This window comes from Trachurus trachurus, assembly GCF_905171665.1.
Source record: "Trachurus trachurus genome assembly, chromosome: 13".
Lineage (NCBI taxonomy): Eukaryota > Metazoa > Chordata > Actinopteri > Carangiformes > Carangidae > Trachurus > Trachurus trachurus.
The window spans coordinates 8,069,534-8,094,763 of NC_139892.1; the positions used below are offsets into that span (position 1 = coordinate 8,069,534).

General features: G+C 46.4%; 1 protein-coding gene across 3 annotated transcripts in view; it reads left to right on the forward strand.

Moving 5' to 3' along the window:
• The window catches only part of myo18ab (myosin XVIIIA b), a 156,078-nt gene that overhangs the window by 17,528 nt on the left and 113,320 nt on the right, over window positions 1-25,230 (forward strand). For 2 of the 3 annotated variants that reach the window (XM_083984949.1, XM_083984951.1), the window contains exon 1: window positions 23,155-23,350. The exons of the other annotated variant lie outside the window; for it this stretch is intronic. The gene's annotated coding sequence lies outside the window, so the exon portion shown is untranslated. Of the gene's footprint in view, window positions 1-23,154; window positions 23,351-25,230 lie in introns of those variants that run through there. 3 annotated transcript variants of the gene reach the window in all.

Genomic DNA, 25,230 nt, shown 5'->3' on the forward strand with positions numbered 1-25,230 from the left:
ATGGCAGTACATACATGTGGAACATCCAAATTGCAGCTTTACCATATTGTTGTGCATTGTCAGGTATGTTCTAGGAAACAAGACATCAAAGGGACACGTTTGAGGCCAGTCGTCCGCTCTCTTAGCCTTTAAAATCAAGACCACATTTCCCATAAACCCACTCACTTCCTGCTCCACCTTTCAGGCCGGTGGCGCAGCAGCAGAGTGACGGTGTCGGTGTCTCTGTCTGTCTCGGTCAGATGCCGCTGCAGCTTGTTTGGCCTCTATGTGCCGACTGGAAACTGCTCCGTCAGCTTTCTGCTCTCTCTCTCTCTCTCTCTCTCTCTCTCCACACACAATGACACAGCAGCTAAACACAGCAGCTCAGAGCAGCAGCCGGCCTCAACAGAAGCACCTGGCTGTTTCCATGGGAACAGACTCTGTCTCTATCTGTCTATTCTGTCCGGTCGTGTTTACAGAGAGATTCGCAGAGAGAGAGAGAGAGACTGTGAATTAAACCTGAGGTCAGATACAGAGTCGGGGGTAGAGGACACTGTCAGCAAAGACGGACACAGCGCTTTTTCCCATTCAGAGTCGGAGTGAGCTGCTGCTCCGTTGTGGTCGCCGTCTTGCATCTTGTTCCTGGCGACACCTGCCTGTCACTCAAAGCAGCCGCGCCCTCCACTATGCTAAACTTTAAGCCTTAATGAAATTTGAATGAGTGAGTTCAGCTACTGCACAAATCAAACATCTGTTTCTGTTCCAGGCTGTAAACATGTTTATTGCTGCTGTAAAGTTAAAGCACATTTCAACATGGGGGTCTATGGAGACTCACTCTAGTGGTCAGGAGAGGAACTGCAGAATCTAGTAGGCCTACATTTTATTTTTTATTTATTTAACAGGGAGAGAGCATTTAAAAAAAAAAAAAAAGAGGCTCCCTAAAAAGAAACAAAACAAAACAGAAAATTGTGAGGACAACAGTATCCATCTCTTAAAGACTCATCAATAGTCTACAACTTAAAAAAAAAAAAAAAAAAAAGTGCATCAGGGCCATATTGAGAAAAACAAAACAAAACACAGACTTCGAGAATAAAGTCAGACATTTACGAGAATAAAGTCGTAAATTTACGAGAATAAAGTCGTACATTTCCCACGAGAAAAAAAGTCATAACATTACGAGAATAAAGTCGTAAATTTTCGACTTTATTCTCGAAGTTTGTGATTTTTTTATTTGTCAATGAGGCCCTAATACTCTGTCGTAGATAAGACATTAACACAATCATCTCAAAGTATTGACATGTCCAAGAACAGGAGGAATACCAATGCACCAGCAGATCCAACAATAAATGAAAAAGACGAAGATGATAACGAATAAGCAAAAGACATGAAGCCAGGTCAACTTTTACACAGTGTGTTAATGGGTCCAGGTTTAAAAATGCAATTTTGAGTCAGAACAAAAGAAAACTGATTCACTTTGTGCATAATAACAACATCCATCCCATACTGTGTTCTATAAACAGACATATTTTCACTCATTCATACAGAGCAGAGTCAGACTGATGCCTTATAGATATAAGATTATTCATGTTTATCAGATTCCTTTGGGACTTAAGTCTTTGACTCAGTCCTTTCAGGCTCCCTCTGCAGCCTGCATGTATATTATCTGGACTTCTTATCTCCACCGTCTCTGTGTCGCCTGGTTCTGTCATTTCCTGTGTCCAGAACACGTCCAACCATTTCATTGTGACGACCACTGCACTTCCAAAGCCAACGGGGGGGGGGGGGAACAGGAACTTCCAGTCACACTCCTCCCTGCTCGGCTATAGGAAGGATGTTTTTTTTTGTGTGTTACTGTTTACATCTTGAGCCTGAATTAAGGAGGAAATTGCAGAAACGTGAAGGAGCGTGAACACTCATCAGGGCGGGCCCGCCAGCGACAAGTTCGTCATTCTCATAACTGAACCAGAGTATGACTCTTATCCCGGTTTTAATCAGGTCTGAGATAAGGGTGTTGTAGTGTGTTTGTTGACTCTTATTATGATGTGACTGTGCCCAGTGTATTGGGACGTGTTGGTCTGGTGCTGTATGAGCAAGAGACGGTGACAGGGGAGTGGATTCTCACTCCTGTCACATCCAACGCCCACTGTCCCGGCCTGTATTACATTGTATTGACTATCAGTAGATTTAAATCTCATCTGGTACTGCAGCAGCAACTCGGAGGCTGAAAGTCAAGAGCTGCTCTGCAATGACACTGTTCAATTTAGCGATGACGGTTTACCACACAGTTCCTGTGTCTTTCTAGAAAAAAAAAGACTCAAACCGCTGTAGTACATACACCAGGCCTGTGGTGGCGCTGTGACTACTCATCACGTTTCAGGCAGCCTTGAAATGTGTTTATCATGCGCGTTGATATCGCGATGACGTTGAAAAATAAGATTAATTGATTAGCCCTAATAGAAACAAATGAAAAGCACAACAGAAAGATGAGGATTATTTTCCAAATAAATAAAGTTGAGCTCATTGATAATTAAACTGATGATCTACTCTTCCTGTGATGTCATTTGATAAAAAGTTAAAATTGACTCTCATCCTATTTTATTTATTTATTTTATTTTATTTTTATTTGGAGAGGATAGTGCACATTAATTAACATTTCTGTAAAAGTGCCAGTGTTAGCCAGAGGCTAGTTTTCAACTGCAGTCCTCTGGCAAGATGTTAAAAAGCCATTAAAATATACAAGAGGACACAAGGATCATAATACATAAAAACAGGGATGCAGGAGACATAAAACGTTTGTTGGATTGTGTATTTGATGAGTTTGATGAGGGAAACCAAGAAATCCCATTAGCCTCCGTAGCGTAGCTCTGAGCAGCTCGCGGCTCTGCTCCGCCGTTCTAAAAATAGCTTGCACCAACAATTAAAGGTAACGAACCTACTGCTATAACTATACGGATTACGGCAATGGGCCAAATTGTCAAAATGTTGAAATATCCCTTTAAAATCATACAGTTTAGATGCGTCTTAAACTGCATCCTCTGATCTGGGAACCGACTGAAGATCCTTAACGGCTGCTTGTGTCTCAGACAGTGTTTAAAAAGTGTCTTAAAAAATCCCAGTGTGGTGATATCTGCCCCGGAGTCAACAGCCCAGAAAAGTAAACTGTATCCGTAAGTCAACACAGCAAACGAGCTGATGCCTCAGATTAGCAGCAGTAGCAGCAGCTTCTCTGTTTGTCTGTGGGAGGCTGAAGAATGTGGCTCATTAAGTCAAAACGCTTCGTGCGGATTCTTCTCTAACATGCACTGGACATGCTGTGTGTGTGTGTGTGGTTGTGGCTGTGCAGCACATGTCTGTTCTGATGATCAGTTTCCATTTGAGCAAACAGGGCAGCGGACGGTTGTGTGTGTTTCCTCCTCAGCTGACCTCAGCCCCCGGGCGTCTGTCAGCAGCACAGAGTGGACTGTGCACCGGCCTCTTTGTTTCACTGCTGCTGCTGCTGCTGCTGCTGCATGTGGGTGTGTGTTTGTGGGTGTGTTTGTGTGTGTGTGTGTGCAGAGCTGTCAGCTGTCATTGTAGAGGCTGAGTGATAATGTCATTACGTGTCAAAATGCAGAAACACCGGCCTCAGTGAGTCCAGTAGAGCAGGTCACACACACAGACTGAACAGAAACATATAAATGTGTTTTATGTCTTTGACCTGACAGCTGTGGCACATCCAGATGTTGATTTACCAGCGTGATTGACCGCTTTGACATCAGACATTTTATTTTTTGAAAAACAAGATAAGTTAAAAGAAATAAACCTAAGAAAAAAAACAGGTTTCTTATTTCAACAAAGACAAAAGTGTTGCATTTATATTTATATGATATGAAAGGCCCGACCCAGTGTCTCCTCCTCCCAGATGTTTCATGTGTCTGTGGAGAAACACTGATCTGTGGACAGTTTGTGTGTTTCCCTGTGGAGGCTTTCTGTGGCCTCAGGGCGGTAACATACAGATTGTAAAGATTGTAATAATGATTATTTGTGTGTTGAGGCACCAGACGACAATCCTCAGATTCCTCACTGGATGTTTTGCACTTTTGAACTTTTTTTCGGTCCTGGTCTGTATTTAGAATCAATAACCTGAGTCTGAGCTGGACTTTGTGTTCAGCAGGTTTTAATTAGTTTACTTTGCTGTGTCTTTGTGTAGCCATTAGCCTGTAACTGTTAGCACTGTTGTCATCTGTCCTCCAATCTAAAACTTAAAGCAGAAGTGAGTGATCCGGTCGTTTTCGCTAATGCTGCGTTCCAGGCAGGCTTTTGAAATCGTAAATTACAGCTTCATGTCACAACTTACGACTTTGTAGCGTTCCAGGGCCAGGCAACCCACTCGTGTTTTTCCGACCTGTTTTACCGGTGAAAGTCACTATAACGGCCACTCGTAACTTCCGACCGGTGAACTCGTAGCAGATCGAACTGGTACGACTTCACGGTCGGAAAAATACGAGTTTCCTTGAACGCACCATAACAGTCCTCGTCCCTACGTCGCCACATTCACGGCGTCCCTTGGCTGCACACACAGCCCTTCATGCCGTTCTCTCTCCTCATTGGATAAAAACTGTAGGATACGATAAATGTTTTCTCCTCGGCTCAGAGCAGAGCAGAGTGACTGACAGACCCGTGTTTCAGACCAAACACTCTATGTAAGTGATTGCTGTCGGAAGATATAACTATTTAAGACTTATATTAACACAAATATATCACTTACTTCTGCTTTAACACTGGCGTCATATGGTTTTCATAATTGCCCAGGTTGTTGTTGATTTGATTAAAGGAGATTTTTTTTTATTTAAAGGGGACATATTATGGAAATATCACTCTTTAAAGGCTCTTTAACATATATTTGGGTGTTTGTCTTGCCTTCTGGCCCCCAATATGTGAGAATTGACAAAAAAATCTGTAATGTTCAGGCTCCCAAGGTTGAAATCCACGTGGTTTTACGAGCTGTTTCCTCAGATGTCTTCCAGTGACTAGTTTTCAAATTTGCATAACCTCACCCCTACCTGGGACCGGTAGAAGGGGCGGGGCAAGCAGTGGCTCATTTGCATTTAAAGGGACAGGCACTGAAACCAGCTGTTCTGAACAGGGCTGTTTTGAGAGGATGAAAAGAGCTGTGATGTTTGATCCTTGGGGTATTTTGACCACAGCATGTCACAGACATGTCTTTAAGGCACCTCGGAACTATTTTAATTTGTGGAAAAAGGGCAGAATATGTCTCCTTTAAAGCTGAACTCTCCAGGTCTGGTCTCTCCTCCTTTGTGTCTTTAACCCTCCTCTCCTCCATGTGCATCATTTGTTTACAACAAAGCCAGTGAGAAATCAATCCATATAGCGGTGGATAACGTTATTTATCATCTACCATGTTACCATGTGTATATCTGTGTAGTCTTATCTGTCATCATCAACAAGAGATTACGGGTCACGGGGCGCGTTGTGTTTGTGTGGCGGTGCCGCAGAGACGAGAGCTGGGTCGGAGGCTCTGATCTTACAAGGTTGGTTTTCAGCCAAGAGACGCTAGGTGGAAGGCAGAGAGCCTCCATTCTCCCTGGAACTAGTTACAAGTCATTGATTTAACCAGAACTAGGACTCTGAAGCTGGGAGCTGAGGGACACATGGAGCAGAGTTCCTCTTTAAAAAGATATTTGTAAAGAGTTTGGACAAAGCCTGACGCTTATTAACAATGATCCTGACCCACTGAAGCTGAAAACAGTGAGTCTGTGTTGGAGCGTCGTGCTCTGTGTGAGTCCATTATGAAGCTCTCTGTGTTCACTGACACACATTGTCCCTCATCACCAATACAGTCAATATGGACACACATGGCTCCACAGGGTGGTTTTTGTTTTTATCAATGAGTTGTATCCGCTGTCACAGGCCTGTATGTTAAAAGCTGTCCTATAAAAAATAACCTTTATTTATACAGCACTCTGACAAGATACCTGTGCACATAAAAATGATTTAAGATACATTAAAACAACCAATGAAAAGTAAAATAAAAGTAAAATCCTGTGACTCATGCTGTTTAAAACCAAAAAGATGATGGTATAAAAACCCAACAAAATAAAATACAGCATAAAACAGATGCACCATTGGTTTAAAATGTATTTTTGTAGATGAGATTTAAAGGTAGAGTCTGGAGTTTTGTTCGTTGCAGTTTGTAAACAAAACATTGAAACTCAGTCCCTCCTCTCAGGCTAAGCTGTGTAGCCTAAGCCTCCTGCCCCAGACAGCAGCAGTTGTCAGGACCGCAAAGGAAAGGAAATACAGTCCGAGTGAAGCTCTGGAGCCCTGGGCCGATAGCCGACCGTCACCAACACCGGGAGCCTCCGTGTTATGTTGTTATGCCGTTGTGGTGAGCTGGGAAGACGGTGTTAGCGGCGGATGCTAACCGCTACCGCTAGCTGAAGTTAGCATCGAGCTAGCTCCCCACAACGGCCCTCATACTTGTTACCAGTCGAGGCTTTAGTTGTCGGTGACGGTCGGGAATCGGTCCGCGGCTCCAGCGCTTCACTCAGACTGTAATTCTTTTTCTTTGCGGTCCTGACTGCTGCTGCTGAGAGAGAGAGAGACGTGCTAGCACTCGTTAGCATCAGACACAGCTAGTGCGGCTAGCAGCCCTGAGCCTCCTACTCTGCTGCACGTAGCTTCACCTGAGCTCCGTCACTGGCTGGAGAGAAAACACAGACTCTCTCGCTCTCCACCCAGAAATGTCGACGTGCATAACAAAACAGAGCAAAAGACCAAAATACAGGCAGGGGGAGGGGGGGCTGCAGACACAGCCCCCACCACCACAGGACTAGAAGCCCATAGGTGACGATTAAGACGGATTTCATTTGTACAAGTCTAATGTTTATTTTTGGGCACAAAACTCCAGACCCAACCTTTAAATTCATTATTGAGCGAGTTAACCAGAGTTCGATGCCCCCCCCTCCCACCACTCAGGAACATGCTCAGACAGATGTGAGTGTTGTTGTTGTGTAGTGAACATGTCCAACATCTGGATCATGTGTCTCAGATGGAGAAGCTCCTGGTTTAAAGAGTCACTGACAGTTTGACTTGTACTGACCCGAGTCTGAGTCCGAGCTGCTGCTTCGTTTCCTTGGTGATGATGATGATGATGATGATGATGACGGTGATGATGATAATGGTGGCGAGTCGTTTCAAAAAGCTTTTATCTCGATGACTTCCAGCGATGTCCCGACAAGTCTGGCTGTTAAGCTGCTTTCTGCTGCAATCTCTGACCCTGTGTGTGTGTGTGTGTGTGTGTGTGTGTGTGTGTGTGTGTGTGTGTGTTTCCAGTGGTATGATGTTTAGAGCGTGAACAGTAATGGATTTAGAGCCGACGTGTGCTCGCTGAGTCTCTACATGTTCTGTAGATTGTAGGTCTGCATGTGTGTGTCCGTGTGTGTGTGTAGATTGTAAATGTGTGTGTGTGTGTGTGTGTCTTATCTTTCTGTGAACACCACATGTGTAGAGACAAAGACACTGCGCACCCTGTTCGACCTACATCTGTCAGCCTGCACCACCACTGAGACATGAAGGAGCTCGCTCAGACATGACACACACACACACACACACACACACACACACACGCATGCACGCACGCACACACACACTGATTATTTAATAATTTTACGCTGTCAGACCGGCAGTCGACTCGTCCTGTGAGTTTCTGTTCTGTTGTGATTCATGTGTTAAAATCAGCACAGATCCATTTTAAAGGTCCAGTGTGTAAAAGATTTACAAGGTTTATTGTTAAAATCTGAATCTACTACCCATTAATATATTAGTATTAGTGTATAATCGCTATAAAATACAATCTGTTGGTTTTCGTTAACTTATAATTCTTCTTTTATATCTACATATAACAAGAGTCTGCTTTAGAGAGTGTCGCCATCTTGCGCCGCCATGTTTGTACGGCAGCCTGAAGGGAAAATCCAGCCAGTCAGAGAGCAGGTTTCACGAGTTCCACGTTCATAAATAAACCAATGAAGAAGGAGGAGGAAGAAACAGCAGACATATGGTAAAATGGTTTGGATCTTCACCTCATCGCTTCATGCTCCTTTCATTTCCTTTATTGTCCACAATGTGGAAATTTGTCTTTGGCTTCACCACATAAAATCACACGATAACACACATTAAATAAATAACAATAATAATGTCATTCAATACACAAAGAAAGTAAAAAAATAGCTCTAAAATGTCCTGGAATGCGTTCATGAATTTAATATTTTAACTGCATTCGGTATGACTTCTTATTAATGTTTTTGTTGTTTTGGCAGCTCTATAGCGCCTTCCTGAGGGGAGTTTTTGAAATTCATTGGCCATGGCCCGGGGGTGACTGGGATCAGCCAAAATCCAGCTGTTTCTGCTCCCTCCCTATGATTTTAATGGCCATTTTTATAATTTTTGCCAGTTTGGCTCTGTTTTTGACCCCTACTCCCAGTCGTCCCGGTCGTGGTAAACCAGTTGTTTTGTCCTCGGAGGCCACCATCACTTTGCAGACAGGACGGGTGTGCGCGAGCGAGCGAGCGATTTTACAGACTGGACCTTTAAGTCTGATCCAACTCAACCTGCAGCCTTTATCTGTTTCAGATCAGAGCTGAAGTTCTGTTGATAAATAAAAACGTTTGACCTCCTCCATGAAGATGTTTGACATTTTTCTGCTGATACGACACATTACATTCTTAATAATCCATTCCTTTCCTTGCAAAAGGAAAAACAAAACACACACACACACATACACATACATACATACACACACACATACACACACACACACACCGCCCTGATATCTTTGTGGTTGAACAGTCGTTGGGCGTCTCCTGCTATTTTGGTTCCAGTCGGTTCAGCAGCACAAAGTGCAAACAGGCGGCTGCTGTTGGATGTGTTTATACATCAGAGGTGGGAATAACCAGAGATACTGAGATACGATACGATCACCAGACTTGATATGCAGCGATATGTTGCGGTTTATGCGAGTTGTTAACATCTGTATAATAATATTGTCATGCAAAACATTGCCATACAATCTCCCCTTACCCATATAATACAGATTATAATTAGGGATGCAACAATACTCAATATTGATTCATATGCATATACGGTTTTGCATATTAGGCTATACTTATAGTTTCCATGCATTATATTTCTGTCTCTGTGTGTGTGTGCCTGTGACAACCACAAGCAGATCATCAGGTTCTGAAACACCTGCTCTCAACAAGCTGCTTTTCACTGACTGACTTGAACGCACCTCTCACCTGTCGACACCTGTGCAGCTTTTTGTTTGTTACCAAAATATCACACAATGTGAATTTTAAGGTCAGGAAAAGACCAAACCGACAGAGCAGCATGAGAAGAGCAGATTAAAGAAGCAACACAACTATATTCCTAATTAAATAATAGAACAAATTCTGGTGGTTTTCAGTTTGGAGAGACACAGGTTTTAATGTTCATTTGAAAACCTTGTCTTCATGTTCATACTATGTAAATAAAACCTGGTTCATTCATATAGATAGAAGAGGAACCGTCCAGTTCATGTTTAGAGTTCATTCCTCTAAACACCGACACATGAGTCGACCTGTATCAGTTTCACCTGAGAGTCTCCAGTGCAGAGTGAAAGATGAGTTCAGTTCAGTTCAGTTCAGTTCGGTTCAATTCAGGACGAAGTGTGAAGACAGAAGGAAACTGAACTGTGTCTGTGTCACACTTTGTTTATGATGTCAATCTTTTTCCTTGTAAAATATAATTTATAATAGTGACGGGGCCTTTATTTACCTCACCTACCCGGCGTACCAGGACCTTATTGGAGGCAGGCGTTTGTAAGAGAGAGTCCAGTTTATTATTTTATAAGTATATTTGCTCATATGTTCACATGAATTCTCCTTATTTTCAGTTTTATTTCCATTTGCTCTGTCAATTTCTACATATTTGCGACCGTATGCAGCAGCGAGCTCGTCTTCATCTGGCTCTTGATTCTTGGGGGGGGGGGGGGGGTCGTCATTATCATCATACTGAGCTCCAACAGTCGGTTCAGTTCAGCTCCGTCACAAAACACATTCAATCCTGTCAATAGAGGAAATGAAATCAGCCGCCTGGTCGCAGAAATGATTGGACTGTGGATTGTGTGTGTGTTATTGCGAGCGTGTGTGTTATTGTGTGTGTGTTATGGTGTGTGTGTGTCGGGGGGGATTTGGCTCCAACATTGTCACCATCTGCTGACAGCAGAGAACATTAGAGCACATTCTTGTGTGTGCGTTAGAGGAATGTCACATGGCCCCCCGGGGGGTTTCTGTGACATCAGAGGACCAGGGCCCCGAGAGGGAGGGAAGGGGAGTGGGGGGGGACCACACCCCCAGGACCAGGACTAGGGGCCCTCAGACAGAGAGAGAGAGGGAGAGTCTTAAAAACATGCACCCAACTAATTAGTGATGACGTCTGGAGGAGGAGGAGGAGGAGGAGGAGGAGGAGGAGGAGGAGGAGGAGGAGGAGGAGGATCTGTCGCTGTCTCTGCCAATATTAAAGTCCATGTTGAACTGAGGTGTGGTCGTTGGCCTGACGTCTTGTTTACATGGGCGAACACATGATTTAATTATTTATTTATTTCCAGTTACACAATAGAAACAGTGTTTTGTCTCTAGTTTTATTAAGGGGAGATACTACAGGTGAATAGGGTAAACATTTTAACTACCAGTTCTTCTTCATAATATTCACTCGGTGTCTCGCTATGGGATGCAGCCTCCTGCAGCCCTGATAGAAGCATTTATCTCAATCCGCCAATCCTGATTGGCCGGTGGAAGGTGTTCATCCGCGTCACACACAGTAGTCCCACCTACTATAAATAGTGTGTGCGGATAACGCCCCCTCAATTCAAAACCTCTTCTCACCTTGAGAGCTTATCTCACATTGGAGCTTCATTAGTTTAACTGTCCACAAGACGGATCTTGCTAGCTTCCGTCACCGGACGCTAGTGTTTCTCCAGTGTCTATCTTTCTGTCCGTTCACACCAGACCGGACCGGTAGATTTTTCTTTTCCAGCCCCTCCACGGCGGATTTTTTCTCTCGACTCCCCTCCACGGACGCTCGAGTCGGTCAAGCTAGCTAGCACGCCAGCTACTCTCCTTGACCCCCACTAACACACCAGTTAGCAACGGTCCCCCCCTTTTTCCCGCGCGCACTCCAGCTCGTCGGCGAAATGGCGACCGCTAAAGACCCTCACGCCAGAGGAGACTCTCGGCCCTGTGACTGCGGGAACAAAATCTCGGGGAAAGACACCCACCCGGTGTGTAGTACCTGTCTGGGGGTTGACCACGCCAGGTTAGCCCTCGAGATTCCCGGGTCCTGTGGAAACTGCAAAGTGTTCACAGTGAAGAGCCTCAGGCGCAGGCTAGCCCGCCAAGTTAGCCTCGCTGACCGTGACCCGTTTCTCCCCACCGCTGACCCAGGCTCAGCCGCGGAGGAAGACGTGGACATGTCTCGGGAAGTCCCGGAGACCGGCTTCGACTGGGCCACCCAGTGCGAGCAGCTCCAGGTCCCCCCTTTTCCAGAGGAAGACGTGCTGGAAATCGGCCTTGTGGAGGATGACGACTATGCCTCGTTCCTCATATCAGAGGACGAGGAGGAAGACGACATCTTCGTGGCCCCAGCCCCGGCTGAAAAGCCGAAGCTGTCCCAACCTACCACCAGGGAGGAAGGCGGGGTGAGCTCTCCAGCTCCCTCCCTCCATGTGGACCTGCTCGACATGTGTAAACGTGCGGCAGAGAAGCTGGAGGTCCCCTGGCCGGTTGCAATAGCGGAGCCCACCCGGTCCCGCTATGAAGGCAAGCGGCTCCCCCTGGCCCGTAGCGCGGTGAAACAGCTTCTCCCTGTCTTCCCCGAGTTGCTGGGCGAGCTGTCCAAAACTTGGAGTAGCTGCCCGTACAGCAACAGGAGCCCCATCCCGGGAGCAGCATCCCTCGACTGCGAGGGGATGGAAGCCCAGGGTCTCCTCTCGATGCCTCCGGTGGAAGCCCCCGTAGCTGCGCATCTCTGCCCGGGCAGCACGAGCCAGCTATCCGCGTCCTCCTCCAGGCGTCCGACGCTGCCCGCGAAGCCCGAGCGGTTCCAGTCTGCACTGGCCGAGAGGGCGTACAAGGCAGCCGCCCTCTCGGCCAGGGCTCTCAGCGCTCTCTCCATCCTCACTGCCTACCAGGCAGAGCTGTTTGGGGCGTCCGCTAACGAGCAGGACCCCGACGCGTGGGAGGAAATGGCGGTGATCGCCGATTTGTCCCTCCGCATCCAGCGTGTCTCAGTCCAGGCCACGGGCAAGGTGATGGCGACCCTCGTCATTCAGGAGCGAGCGAGATGGCTCAGCCTCGCTAACCTGTCTGACAGGGAGCGGGACGACATACTCGACATGCCAATCGTCCCGGAGGGCATCTTCGGCTCCGCATTGGCCACGATGCAGCAGAGGTGCGAGGCGAAGAAAAAGGACAACGAAGCCCTGAAACTTTGCCTTCCCCGCAGAGCACCCACGCCTTCACCACCGGTGCAGCGCAAACCGTTTGCCGCTGCTTCCCAGCCGCCGCATTTCAGAATCCCGAAGCGGCAGCAACAGCCCGGCCCACCCCCCCCGCCGAGGAGGGAGCCGGGAGCCGGCTGGCACCGAAAACCTCCCGCCCCGACCGCAGTCCCACCGCCGCCCCCGAACGCCGCGGCCTCGGTCCCCCAGGCGAGAAAGAAAAAGAGAGCGGCCTGACAGCCTTCCTCTCTCCGGGAACATCCTGTCGTTCCCCGTTGGCTTGTTCGTGTGCGTCCCGCGCCGCCGCTGCCCACTTCAGAGCTGGTTCGCGAGAGGGGAGACATCGCCTCGGAGGTTTGCGCTGTTGCGCCCCGAGGGAAATGTCCACAAGCACACACACACACACATGTTCCCAAAAGTGTGAAAATAAAAAGAAATCTGTCACAGCCAGGCCACGAGCCGAGGGTGCAGATAACAAAAAAAGCCAAAACAAACAAAACAAAACAAACAAACAAAAATACCCTGTCTATGAGCAGTGTGGTCACCGAGCCCTCTGCAGCTCTGCCCCCGGGATCGGAATCACCGTTCCCGCGGAGCAGAGCGACAGGCCCGGCTGTCCCTGCGGTGCCCACTCACGCATACGCAGTACAGCTCGGGGATTGTTTCCCCGCTCTACCGCAAGAGGGCGCCACAGCACCGCTGCTGGGACCTCCTGTGATGGAGCAGGGACTGCATTATGCTTCTCCGCTTTCCCTCAAACAGGAAAATTGGAAAGCAATCGCAGCTTCACCGTGGGTGTTACGCACAATTTCCCGGGGATACAGGCTCCAATTCGCCGCTGTTCCTCCCCGTTTCTCCGGCGTAATACAGTCACAAGCACAGGGAGAATCAGCTCGAGTCTTACAGGAAGAAATCCTCTCTCTGTTAGAAAAAAGAGCAATTTCTGTCGTATCTCCCGCACAGAGTCTGTCAGGTTTTTACTCCAGATACTTCCTCGTCCCCAAACGGGGGGGGAGAGGAATCCGCCCTATTCTGGACCTGCGGGCTCTGAACAAATTTCTGCGGAAATACAAATTCAGGATGCTGACACACGCAGCACTGCTGCGTCTAGTAAGACCGAACGACTGGTTTTCGTCCGTGGATCTGAAAGACGCGTATTTCCACATTCCCATTTACCCCCCGCACAGACAATATCTCCGATTCGCCTTTCAGGGGGTGTGCTACGAATACCGTGTTCTTCCATTCGGCCTGTCTCTCAGCCCGAGGGTTTTCGTACGGTGCACAGAGGCAGCCGTCTCCCCGCTCAGACGCCGGGGCATACGGCTGGCCACATATTTGGACGACTGGCTCCTGTTGGCACAGTCAGAACAGGAGGCCATGGTTCACACACACATTGTGACAAAACATCTAATGGATTTGGGCTTTGTGATAAATACGGAGAAGAGCCAACTCTCTCCTACACAGGAGATAATCTTTCTGGGTTTATCCCTGCGCTCCGTGCCATTCACAGCTCGCCTCTCGGAGGAGAGAGTGAAAACTTTCAAAGCTTGCCTCGCGCACTTCCGTCGACACAGGTCCGTCCAGTTCAGACTGTGTCTTCGGCTACTGGGTCTGATGGCCTCAGCCATCCTCGTGATCCGTCTTGGCCGCCTTCACATGCGGGAATTTCAGCGCTGGGTCGCTACACTCAGGCTAGATCCCGTGCGTCATGGCGCACGGTGGATAATGGTCACGGCGGATTGCGTAACGGCTCTGCGCCACTGGCGGGCTCCGTCTTTCCTGTCTCAAGGGGTGACAATGGGCACTGTCTCGTCCAGGAAAGTGGTCACCACGGATGCCAGCCTATCCGGTTGGGGTGGTATTTACGAGGGCAGGCCTGTGAGAGGACGCTGGAGCCAGGCTCTCCAACGTCTTCACATAAACTTTCTCGAGCTCTCGGCTGTGTTTCTGTCTCTGAAACACTTCCTCCCGTTCCTCTCGGGCCATCACGTCCTGGTGAGGACGGACAACACAACGACAGTAGCATATATAAACCGTCAAGGCGGGTTGCGCTCTCGTTTGTTGCACACTCTGGCACACAAACTCATCCTCTGGAGCAGTGTGCACTTTCTCTCCCTGAGGGCGACTCACGTCCCGGGGACCCTGAACGCAGGTGCCGACCTGCTGTCCAGGGGCGCGCCGATATACGGGGAATGGATGCTACACCCGCAGGTCTTGGAGCAGATATGGGCGCGCTACGGGCGCGCCAGGATAGATCTGTTTGCGTGCAGAGAAAACGCTCAGTGCGAGCTGTTCTTCTCTCTGCGCGCTCTGAACGCTCCCCTGGGTGTAGACGCGCTAGCGCACGCTTGGCCGCACGAGCTGCTCTATGCGTTTCCCCCACTGGCCCTGATACCCCCCACTCTCGCCAGAGTGAGGGAACACAGCCACAAGCTGATCCTGATAGCTCCACACTGGCCAGCGATGCACTGGCTGGCGGAGATATATCGGATGCTGTGCGCCCAGCCTTGGCAGCTGCCGGTGCGCAGGGACTTGCTGTCGCAGGGAAGGGGGACGGTGTTCCACCCGCACCCGGAGCGACTGCAACTGTGGGCCTGGCCCGTGAGTGGCTCAATCTGACCACTGCCGGGCTCCCTCCGAGTGTGGTTAACACTATCCAAAACGCCAGAGCTCCCTCCACTAGGTCTCTGTACGACTCTAAGTGGGGAGTGTTTGAGCGGTGGTGTCTTGAACGGGACCACACCCCCTTTCAGTGTTCTGTGCCAGTGATACTGTCGTTTTTACAGGACCTGATTGATAAAGGAAAAGCCTTTTCCACGGTTAAGGTTTATCTGGCGGCTATAGCGGCTTGCCATATAGGATTTGGGGACAAATCAGCAGGGCAACACCCTTTGGTGTGCCGGTTTATGAGGGGCGCGCGCAGGCTTCTCCCTGTCTCCAGACCACTATTGCCTCCATGGGATCTAGCGGTGGTTTTGGAGGGGCTTAAAGGCCCCCCATTTGAGCCATTGCTGGGAGCGAGTCTCAAACACCTGTCCCTTAAGACAGTGCTGTTACTGGCTCTCGCCTCTACAAAGCGAGTGAGTGATATCCATGCGCTCTCTGTGAGCCCTGTGTGCACTCAGTTCGCCCCGGGGAATACGCGTATGGTTCTGAAACCCAACCCGGTCTTTGTACCTAAGGTGGTGGGTTCATGGTCCCCGATTGAGCTCGCAGCGTTCACCGCTCCTCCAGGTGAGCAGCGAGCAAACATGCTGTGTCCGGTTCGAGCTGTGCGCTCTTATATGAACAGGACACAGAGCATCAGGAAGAACGATCAGCTCTTTGTCTCCTGGGCTGAACCCCGAAAGGGACAGCCAGTCACAAAGCAGCGCCTCGCCCACTGGGTGGTGGAGGCTATAGCTTTGGCATATAAGAGCAGAGGTCTGCAGCCACCGGCGGGTTTGCGCGCGCACTCTACCCGTGGGATGGCCGCGTCCTGGGCTTTATTTAGGGGAGTGTCTGTGCAGGACATTTGTTCAGCAGCGAGTTGGTCCTCGCCTCTGACTTTTGTTCGGTTCTACATGCTTGACGTGTCAGGGCCGTGCGTGGCTAGCGCGGTCCTGGAGTCTTAACTGGAACCCAGGGACCCTCCCCACTGGCCGGTACCTGTTCGATAAACTGTCTGGCAATACGGGAGCTACCATATCCCATAGCGAGACACCGAGTGAATATTATGAAGAAGAACGTTTGGTTATCAAACATAACCTCAGTTCTTAGAATAATATGAGCGAGGTGTCTCGCCAGACGACCCTTCTTGCTGGGCGGTGAGAAGAGGTTTGCTTATTGAATTGAGGGGGCGTTATCCGCACACACTATTTATAGTAGGTGGGACTACTGTGTGTGACGCGGATGAACACCTTCCACCGGCCAATCAGGATTGGCGGATTGAGATAAATGCTTCTATCAGGGCTGCAGGAGGCTGCATCCCATAGCGAGACACCTCGCTCATATTATTCTAAGAACTGAGGTTATGTTTGATAACCAAACGATATCACCGTGAAACTTCCCAGGTTTATCACTTACATCAAGACAAATATTTTTTGTATTACAAGTTTTGTCAAATTTTATGTTTAAATATGTAAAATGAGGCAATATCTGGTGAAATATGCGCAATTTGCTTACATTTCAGACAACAAGCACTGCAAAGTATGTCACAGTAGCTGCTAACTTTTGGTGAATTTAGGAGAAATTTACAGACAAAAGAGACAAAATGATGTAAAATAACCATTTCCAAGATTTTCTACCATTTCTTTTGACTTTTCTGAAAGAATACATGTTCAGGAAGAAAAATAAATAATCTCAAAATGGATCAGTGCATGAAAAAACAGTGTTTTTGCCTGTAGTGTCTCGCCTCCCTGTCTCTCTCCACATCGACAGTGTTTGCTGTTGTCGTGTTGTGTTCAGGTGTCTCTGTGTTTTTTGGTGCGTTCCTGCTGCGCGTGGCCTCGGAGCAGCTCCCTCAGCTGCTGTGACATCATGATGATGTAATGGCCTGAAGGAAGGGAGTGTTGTCTGATGAATCAGCTGTTCAGCCGCTCCTCGTCCTCGCTCGTCAGGGATGGAACACGCAGCCACACGATCACAAACACGACACACCCTCTCATTCAGTGGTTTTTATGACCTATAGGTTCAAACTGAAGACATCAAAACTATGAAGAAACACATTATAAGGAGTTATGTTGTAACTTGAAGGTAAAAACAGCCAATAAGAGCTGAGAACTCCTTCAAGACTGCTGGAAAACCACTGACCATCAGAATCAAAGTGTGCAAAAAGCTGCCATCGGATCTAAAATATTACTACATAACTCCATATGTTCCCTCATAGTTTTGATGTCTTCAGTTTGAATCGACGATGTAGAAAGTAAAAAGAAAAAACGTTGAATGAGGCGGTGTGTCCAAACTTTTGACTGATAGCGTGCTGTGGAGATGGTTATGTCACAGTCACGGCTGCACGGTGCTTATAAATATATAATATATAATATATATAAAAGATGTAATACAATTTTATTTATCTTTATTCATATTGTTTTTTAGTGTTATTCTCATATCTCTGTGCTGGTGGCAGCTGGAGCAGAAGCCATGTTGTTTCCAGTTTGTCCGTCTGTCCGTCCTCTCCTTGTTGACACAATGTCTCTGTAACACTTTTATAGAACTTCTTTAAAATTTGTTAGTAACTTTCATCTGGACTCGGGGAGGAACATTTCCAGTTTTGGTGGGTGAAGTCGTATCTCTGCTGCGTCTGGAGGGAGTTTCTTCATATGCGGCACCGACGTTGATCTGGACTCTGTGAGATCAGTGGAGTGAAGGTGGATGTGTTGATGACTGTGGATGATGTGATGGTGTAAAGTGAAACCAGCCTGAGTGCAGCTGATCCTTCCGTTTCTCAATAATTCATCAACGGCTCTTTGTGCACGATGATGAGTTCAGTGTGTCGTTGTTCACTTTGTGTGTCGCTCCCGTACTTTGGACTTGTCTTTTATCTGTTACTTTTTTCTTGGAAGCCCTTTAGAGAAGTGATATAGATAAGGTTACTCCTCAGTGCAGCTCTCAGGATGTTCCTGGACCCTCCAGACTCCTGAGGTCACGTACTGTGACAGTTTCCATCCTCACGTAGGCTAATCGTTGTGCAGCACTTTGTCTTTGTCTGCTCTTGTTGTGGTTTTCTCCAGCAGTGAAGATGCTTTTATAATAATCCTGGGTTTAAACATGCCGCTTATTTTCGGGGCTTTCTCTTGGCGTCACGTCCTGCTCTACGTTTCACCCAATCAGAACAGAGCAAACCTCAAAGCCCCGCCCGGGAGTGTTTTGGAGTGACCTACACTAGCTGCTCACACCGATTGAACAAGCCTAAACTTGCGCCCATACATTAAAGGGGACATATTATGGGAGTATCACTTTTTGAAGACTCTTTAACATATATTTGGGTGCTAACCCTAACCCAAAATGTGAGAATTGACAAAAAAATCTGTAATGTTCAGGCTCCCTAGGATTAAATCCATGTGGTTTTATGAGCTGTTCCCTCCAGTGATGTACAGTAACTAGTTTTTCTAATTTGCATATTAGCATCCCTACCTGTGAGTACAGGTACCGGTAGAAGGGGCGGAGCCTGGAGAGCAGTGTTTCATTTGCATTTAAAGGTACAGGCTCTGAAACCAGCCGTTCTGAACAGAGCTGTTTTGTGAGGATGAATAGAGCTGTGATGTTTGATCCTTGGTGTATTTTGACCGAAGCATGTCTTTAAGGTTGCCTTCACACCAGAGCTGTTTGGTTTAAACGCTTTAAACGGACCGTGGTTCGTTTCCTGGGATAGTTTCTGCAGGTGTGAAAGCTCATCTGAACTCTGGAGCAGCAGACCAAACAAGCGAACCCTGGTCTGTCTGAAAACGTGGGTCTCGTTTCGCTTGCTAGTGTGAATGCAGGACCAAATGTAGAAAGTGTTGCAATACACAGTGCATCTGTAACGTTAGCAACACAAACACCTCGTAGTCCGTCATCGACCGTAGCCTATTTTCCTCCGGTGCCATTTTCCTTTCATTTTCTCATTGTGAGAGTGAAATACTCTCTGTTGCACTGCCTTACCTAATCCTCATATTAAACGTCTTGCTGAGCCACGATTATTTAATAAGTATAAAAAAAAAGAACAATTATGGAGGTCACTGTGGTTCTATGGATGACATGTGGTGTAGATACCGTACTTTCCGGACTTCGTCTCTGCACACCACGACACAAACGCGCTCTGTAACCCATAATCTTTTGTTATTATATTTAAGACTACGCAAACACACACGCCGTAACATCATATATCTTATGTAACGTTATCCGACACTCAATTTATTGATTTTTCGCCGGCTTCGTTGTCAACAAATGCACATGGGCGAGAGGAGCGTAACCAAAACAGCGGAAAAGCGAGCGGACTTGCATAGTTCCCTACTGTCTTTCTGTGTAAATATCTCATGTTACAACATGAAAACCTGCGGCTTATATTCAAGTGCGGCCTATAAATGTATTTTCTTTTAAAATTTAGCTGGGGCAGCTTATATTCAGGTGACTCTAGTCTGAAAATGACGGGCTAGGAGGGATGTGTGATGTTATTCAGACAGTTTGGTAGCTTCAGAAACAGCAGCGTGAAAGCAGAACCGAACCAAGTGATAAATGCAACAATGTTACAGAAGCGAGTCCTCGTGGTCAGGTGTGAAAACGACCTGGGAACTATTTTAATTTGTAGAAAAGGGGGAATAACATGTCTCCTTTAACCTGGATGCTGCCATTGAAGGTGAAATGAGGCGGGATGTGACAGAACTGTGGTAGTAAACATCCATACACCGCCTTATGAGAGTTTTCAGCCATTAATAATGAATGAAGGGTTTCAATCTCGTCTCCTCTCATTTTTATTTTATTGAAGTGGTCAAATGCAGGGATTGACCAATCAGAAAACAGCATTTAACAGAGCTGTGTACTCTCACTCTGGAGAGAAATCATGACAGTGTTTATTATCAGGTGTGTTTCTCACTTTCTGCACACATGCATGACAAAGTGAAGCCTCCAACAAACAGACGTGAATCACCTCCCTCTGCTTCCTATTGATTATATATCTATATGTTGCTCAGCTGATCAGAGCTACACACCGGACCATGTGACTCTCTCTCCCTCCATCACTCTGCTGTTCACTCCCTCCAGCATCATGGCAGCTGCTGCTGCTGCTGCTGCTGCTGTGGAGAATAATGGAGGCTTTGTGTGTCTGCAGCAGGAAACGTGTGCAGCGTAGTTTCCTCCCCCAGGTCCTGTGGCGCCACCTTGAGGCCGTGGAGACGAAGTGGTGGTAAACTGTCTGTGTGTGATTTCTGCAGCCTGAGGTTATGTGTCTTTGTGTGGGCGGGGTCGTCTCTTTTGTTTGGACTGGAAGGATCCAGTGTGTTTGTGTAGAGACAGATTGAGACACGAAGCTGAGTGTGCGTTCAGAGCGTTCAGTTTGTCCGACAGCACATGAGTGAATGAAGGAGAGTTTATTTCTAACGTGAGAATAAAAAGAAGCAAAACAAATCACAGAAACTGAACAGATTCAAATATGTGTCAGATTTAGCCCCGCCCTTAAATTTTAAAAACTGTTTTTTGAATATTTCCAGGAAGTAAGTTTGTTTTTTGCTTTTGGAAACTGAACCAGATCAGTTTTTGATTTTCAGAATAGTGGGTTTGAACCTCAGCTTGATTACAGCAACTTCCCCCGATAGATAGATAGATAGATAGATAGATAGATAGATAGATAGATAGATAGATAGATAGATAGATAGATAGATAGATAGATAGATAGATAGATAGATAGATAGATAGATAGATACTTTATTAATCCCAATAGGGAAATTCAGAGGGAAAAATGAATCACAGGCGACAGATACATTCGGTAAAACCGTTTGATTTTGGCAGGAACTGAATCTAGTGAACTAGAAATGGATTTTTTTTAAACATTTCACGTGTGTTTTCATTCTTTTATCTGTAATAAATCTGGTTATGAATAAGAGAAGATAGGCTACTCAACGTGGAGGTTTTCAATCAACTATAGGAAAAATCCAAATTTGTGTTAATATATATATATATACATAATACAGTTCTATATTTAATAGTTTTTTTGAGAGAAGAGATGACAGTGATGAGGTTTTCATTCATTACATCAGCCAGTCTCTGTGAGTTGTTTCCGTCATCATGTTTCTCTGCTTCTGCTTTTCTTCGCGCCGCCTTCGGCTTCAAACAGGAAGACAGAGCAGGTTGCAACACACTGAAACCTCTCTATGTACAGAGTGTAGTGTAGTGTGTGTGTGTGTGTTTACTGAGGCAGGTGGTATAGGAACAGCAGAGAGCTGATGAAACAACAGTTGAGAGAAGAGCTGGTCGGTTTGGTTTGAGGTTCAGAACGTGGGATTAAAGGAACCGCAGCAGCAGCAGGATGATGTTGACTGGACGCAACGTGAAGGTAGGGTTGTTAGCGGCCGATCGGACGGAGACATGACCCTGCAGAGTCTGGAGACGTTCACTATGAGTCATTTTTAAATTAGAGCAAAGAGCAGCAGCTGAAATCTGTTGATGTGTCTTTGACTGAGCAGGAGTCGATGTTTTTTTGGAAAGTTTAAGTTGGTTTATAATGAAACCGCAGTCAAACAAAGATCAAACCAGTGGTTTAAACTTCTGACCTTTTGACCTCTTGTTGTGACAGTTCAGCATCAAAAGACTCAAATTTATCCAACAGACTTTTCTCCTCTTCTCTCCCACTGATCAACACATGATGACTGCTGCAGCCTCATAACACAACACCAGTCTGCTGGTTTTAAATAACAAATTAGCTTCATTTACATTTTTCCACCGACTTTCTTTAAAGTGAAATAACACTTCCTGTTCAGTTTGCATTGAAAACGCCTCCAGTTTTCTTTCTACGGATTTAAATTTTCTTTAAAGGGATAGTTCAACATTTTGACAAATTCTCCTCTCACCATAATCCCTACTGTATAGTCATAGCAGTAGGTTCATCACCTTTAATTATCGGTGCATGTTGTTTTGAGGAGGCGGAGGTGCATGGTACTTTTGCGTTTCCCTCATCAAACTCATCAAATACACAATCCAACAACTTCAAAACGCTCTGGTGGACAAGTTGTGACCTGCACATTCACCACGCTATGAGATAATAACAGAACGTTACGACACAGGAAGCAAATACTCTGAACTACTTTCGCTTTTTAAATCACTCCGCCCAGGAAAGTAGTTCCAGCTGCATTTCCCTCTAAAACAACTCTGTCGAGTTAACGTTAACGTTATTATCTCATAGCGTGGTGAATGTGCAGGTCACAACTTGTCCACCAGAGCGTTTTGGAGTTGTTGAATTGTGTATTTGATGAGTTTGATGAAGGAAAGGCGAAAATACTGCATGTTGTTGTTGTGCAGAGCTCACGTCTCTGCTCCGCCGTTCTAAAAATAGCTTGCACCGACAATTAAAGGTAACGAACCTACTGCTATGACTATAGGGATTATGGCCATAGGCGAAATTGCCAAAATGTTGAACTATCCCTTTAAAGTTGAATGTTGAAAGTTCAGCTCCACATCCAAACAAACACAGAGAGTCATATCTGGGTCAGACTACGTCCTGGAATACCTGTCCACTCCACACCATCATCATCAGACCTTTATTTGTAGTGTTGCTGAACTACGAGTGTAAACTGTATGTTCTCAATTACATTAACAGACTGTTAACACACACACACACACACACACACACACACACACACACACACACACACACACACACACACACACACACACACACACACACACACACACACACACACACACACAGAGAAGCAGCTGAAGTGACAGCAACTGCAGGAACATGTGTTGGTGGCTGTGGCTGCTGATTGGACTGTGAAGGTTCCCGGGGGTAGATGGGGGGTTGGGGGTTGGGGGGGGTTGTGGGTGGGGGTTGTCTGGGGTCTGGGGGCAGTTGATGGCAGACCTGTGGTCCAGGAAGGTCCTATTTTTAACCCCCCCCCTCCACTCAACACGCTCATATCACAACAGCTGTCCCCACATCTCTGGTCTGTCCACTGTCAGGAATAACTGGCCAATAGGAACCCGGCCTCGCTCGCCCTCTCTCTCTCTCTCTTGCTCTCTCTCTCTCTCTCTCTCTCTCTCGTCCCGGCTCGGCCGCCTCACTGTGTCTGCAGCCGCTCGCTCAGACTCGTCTCTTTGACTTTGGACACTTTTCTATTTGACGAGGGAATCGAACGACAAGTTGTGGAATAACTTTGCTCACAGGTAGAACGCTGTGTGTGTGTGTGATAGACTTCCTGTGAGGAACAGAGTTTGTGTGTGTGTGGAGGGTGGAGAGTGTGTGACCGGTCCGAGGCCTCCAGGCTCCACAGCCGGGGGCTCTATATATAGACTGGAGGTGGCTAAGTGGAGGTGTTGGTTGGTTTGGGGGGGCAGCTTGAATGTTTTCCAAACTGACTGTAACATTTTACATGAGCAGCGTCAAACTGAGCTGGTGTGTGTGTGTGTGTGTGTGTGTGGGGAGGGGGTTTGGGGGGTTGGTTGGTTGGTTATGTCCACAGTGGGAGGTCAGCCGCGGCTTGGTCTATGACCTGGTGATGCTTCAGCACACGTTTTGTTTTAGTTTAATGTTGTGAGTTTTCGAAATCTGATATTTTAAGTTTCATTTAAATCATTTTGAAATTCATATATGAACTCTGAATGTACAGATGACACATGGAAATACACTATGCCATGGCGAATGTATTTCCAGCACTAAAAATACATAAAAAAATGTTGACGGCCATGGATAAAGTTATAACATTAAGGTATTTATATCAATAGTTGGCCATTTATTTGTGCATATTATAAAAGTATGGAAGTTATAGATGTCAAATGTGCAAAAATCTGAAAATTGACAGTGGGAAGGAAAATCAATCCATTTTTGCCAGTACAGGGCTGTCTAGCCTTATGGCCGACGGCCGTCAACATTTTTTAAATGTATTTTTAGTGCTGGAAATACGTTCGCCATGGCCTAAAACTAATGAATTAGATTCAGCTTCAAATCTGTTCCACATGTTTCTGTAGATGAAGTTTACATTTCCATCCATTGGATTAACTCAACATGTTGTTCAGCAAACGTGTGCTGGTACAGTACGTTTCCATGTTTTCGATCAATATCGAACATTTAATTCACTGTGAGTGTTTACAGGCTCGTTGTGACTGGAGGCTCGAGCCATGTTGTAGAGAGTTTCTCCTCTACATCTATGTGTGTTGCGTGTTCATCAAAAATTAAGTTGAATTTGTTTTACTTCCCCCTGAAACAATCCAGATAGAAAAGAAACATCATTCTCATGTTATCCTAAAAAAAACACCAAAAAACCCATTAAAGATCTGGATCAAAGCAAGAAATCTGTGTAATAATCATCTGATACATTCAGGTTTCTAACTAACTTGCTAATAAACCCAGAATGTCATATTATCAGATTTCTGTTGCCCTTGTTAATCTGATTTATTTTGGTTCCAGTCTAATTATCTCAGGCGGAATTAAATCCATCTAAATGTCTTCAGATCGACGCCTTTCTGCTGAAGAACAATTCATCTTTCCTGTAAAATATTAAACCCCCGTGGCGTGAACGCATCGTTAAGGGACTCAGGTTTAAGTCAGGATTTGTTTTGGAAAATGATCTGGAGTTGCTCAGCTACAGACTTCGGACACCTCCAGGAAAACCACAGGTGATACCAGTCTAGAGCGGGATAAGGAGACTGGTTTAGACGTTCCTTCACAGATCTAAACTGTCCTCGTGAGCTGATTGTGATTCACGAGTCCTAAATCTCACACAACAACTTGACAAATGAGTGATTGTAACACACAGTGTAGGAGGCTCTGAGGTCATCTCTCTGTTTCTGTTTCTGCGGTTGAGGTGTGTCGATGTATTATAGATCGCTGTCAGGAACTGGTTTGTGTTTTTTTTTAATGCAGCGTCACATTTGGTCTTTGTTTGTTTGTTTGTTTGTTTGTTTCTAAGATGTTGTTGTGCAAAAACCCAGACAGGTGGGTGTGTGTGATGATGGGATGTGATGTGCGACTCGAGCTGCTTCAGTTCCCCGGCTGGCCCACGGCCCCGCTGCACCGATATCTAATCCAAAAATAATCCTGTTAGTCA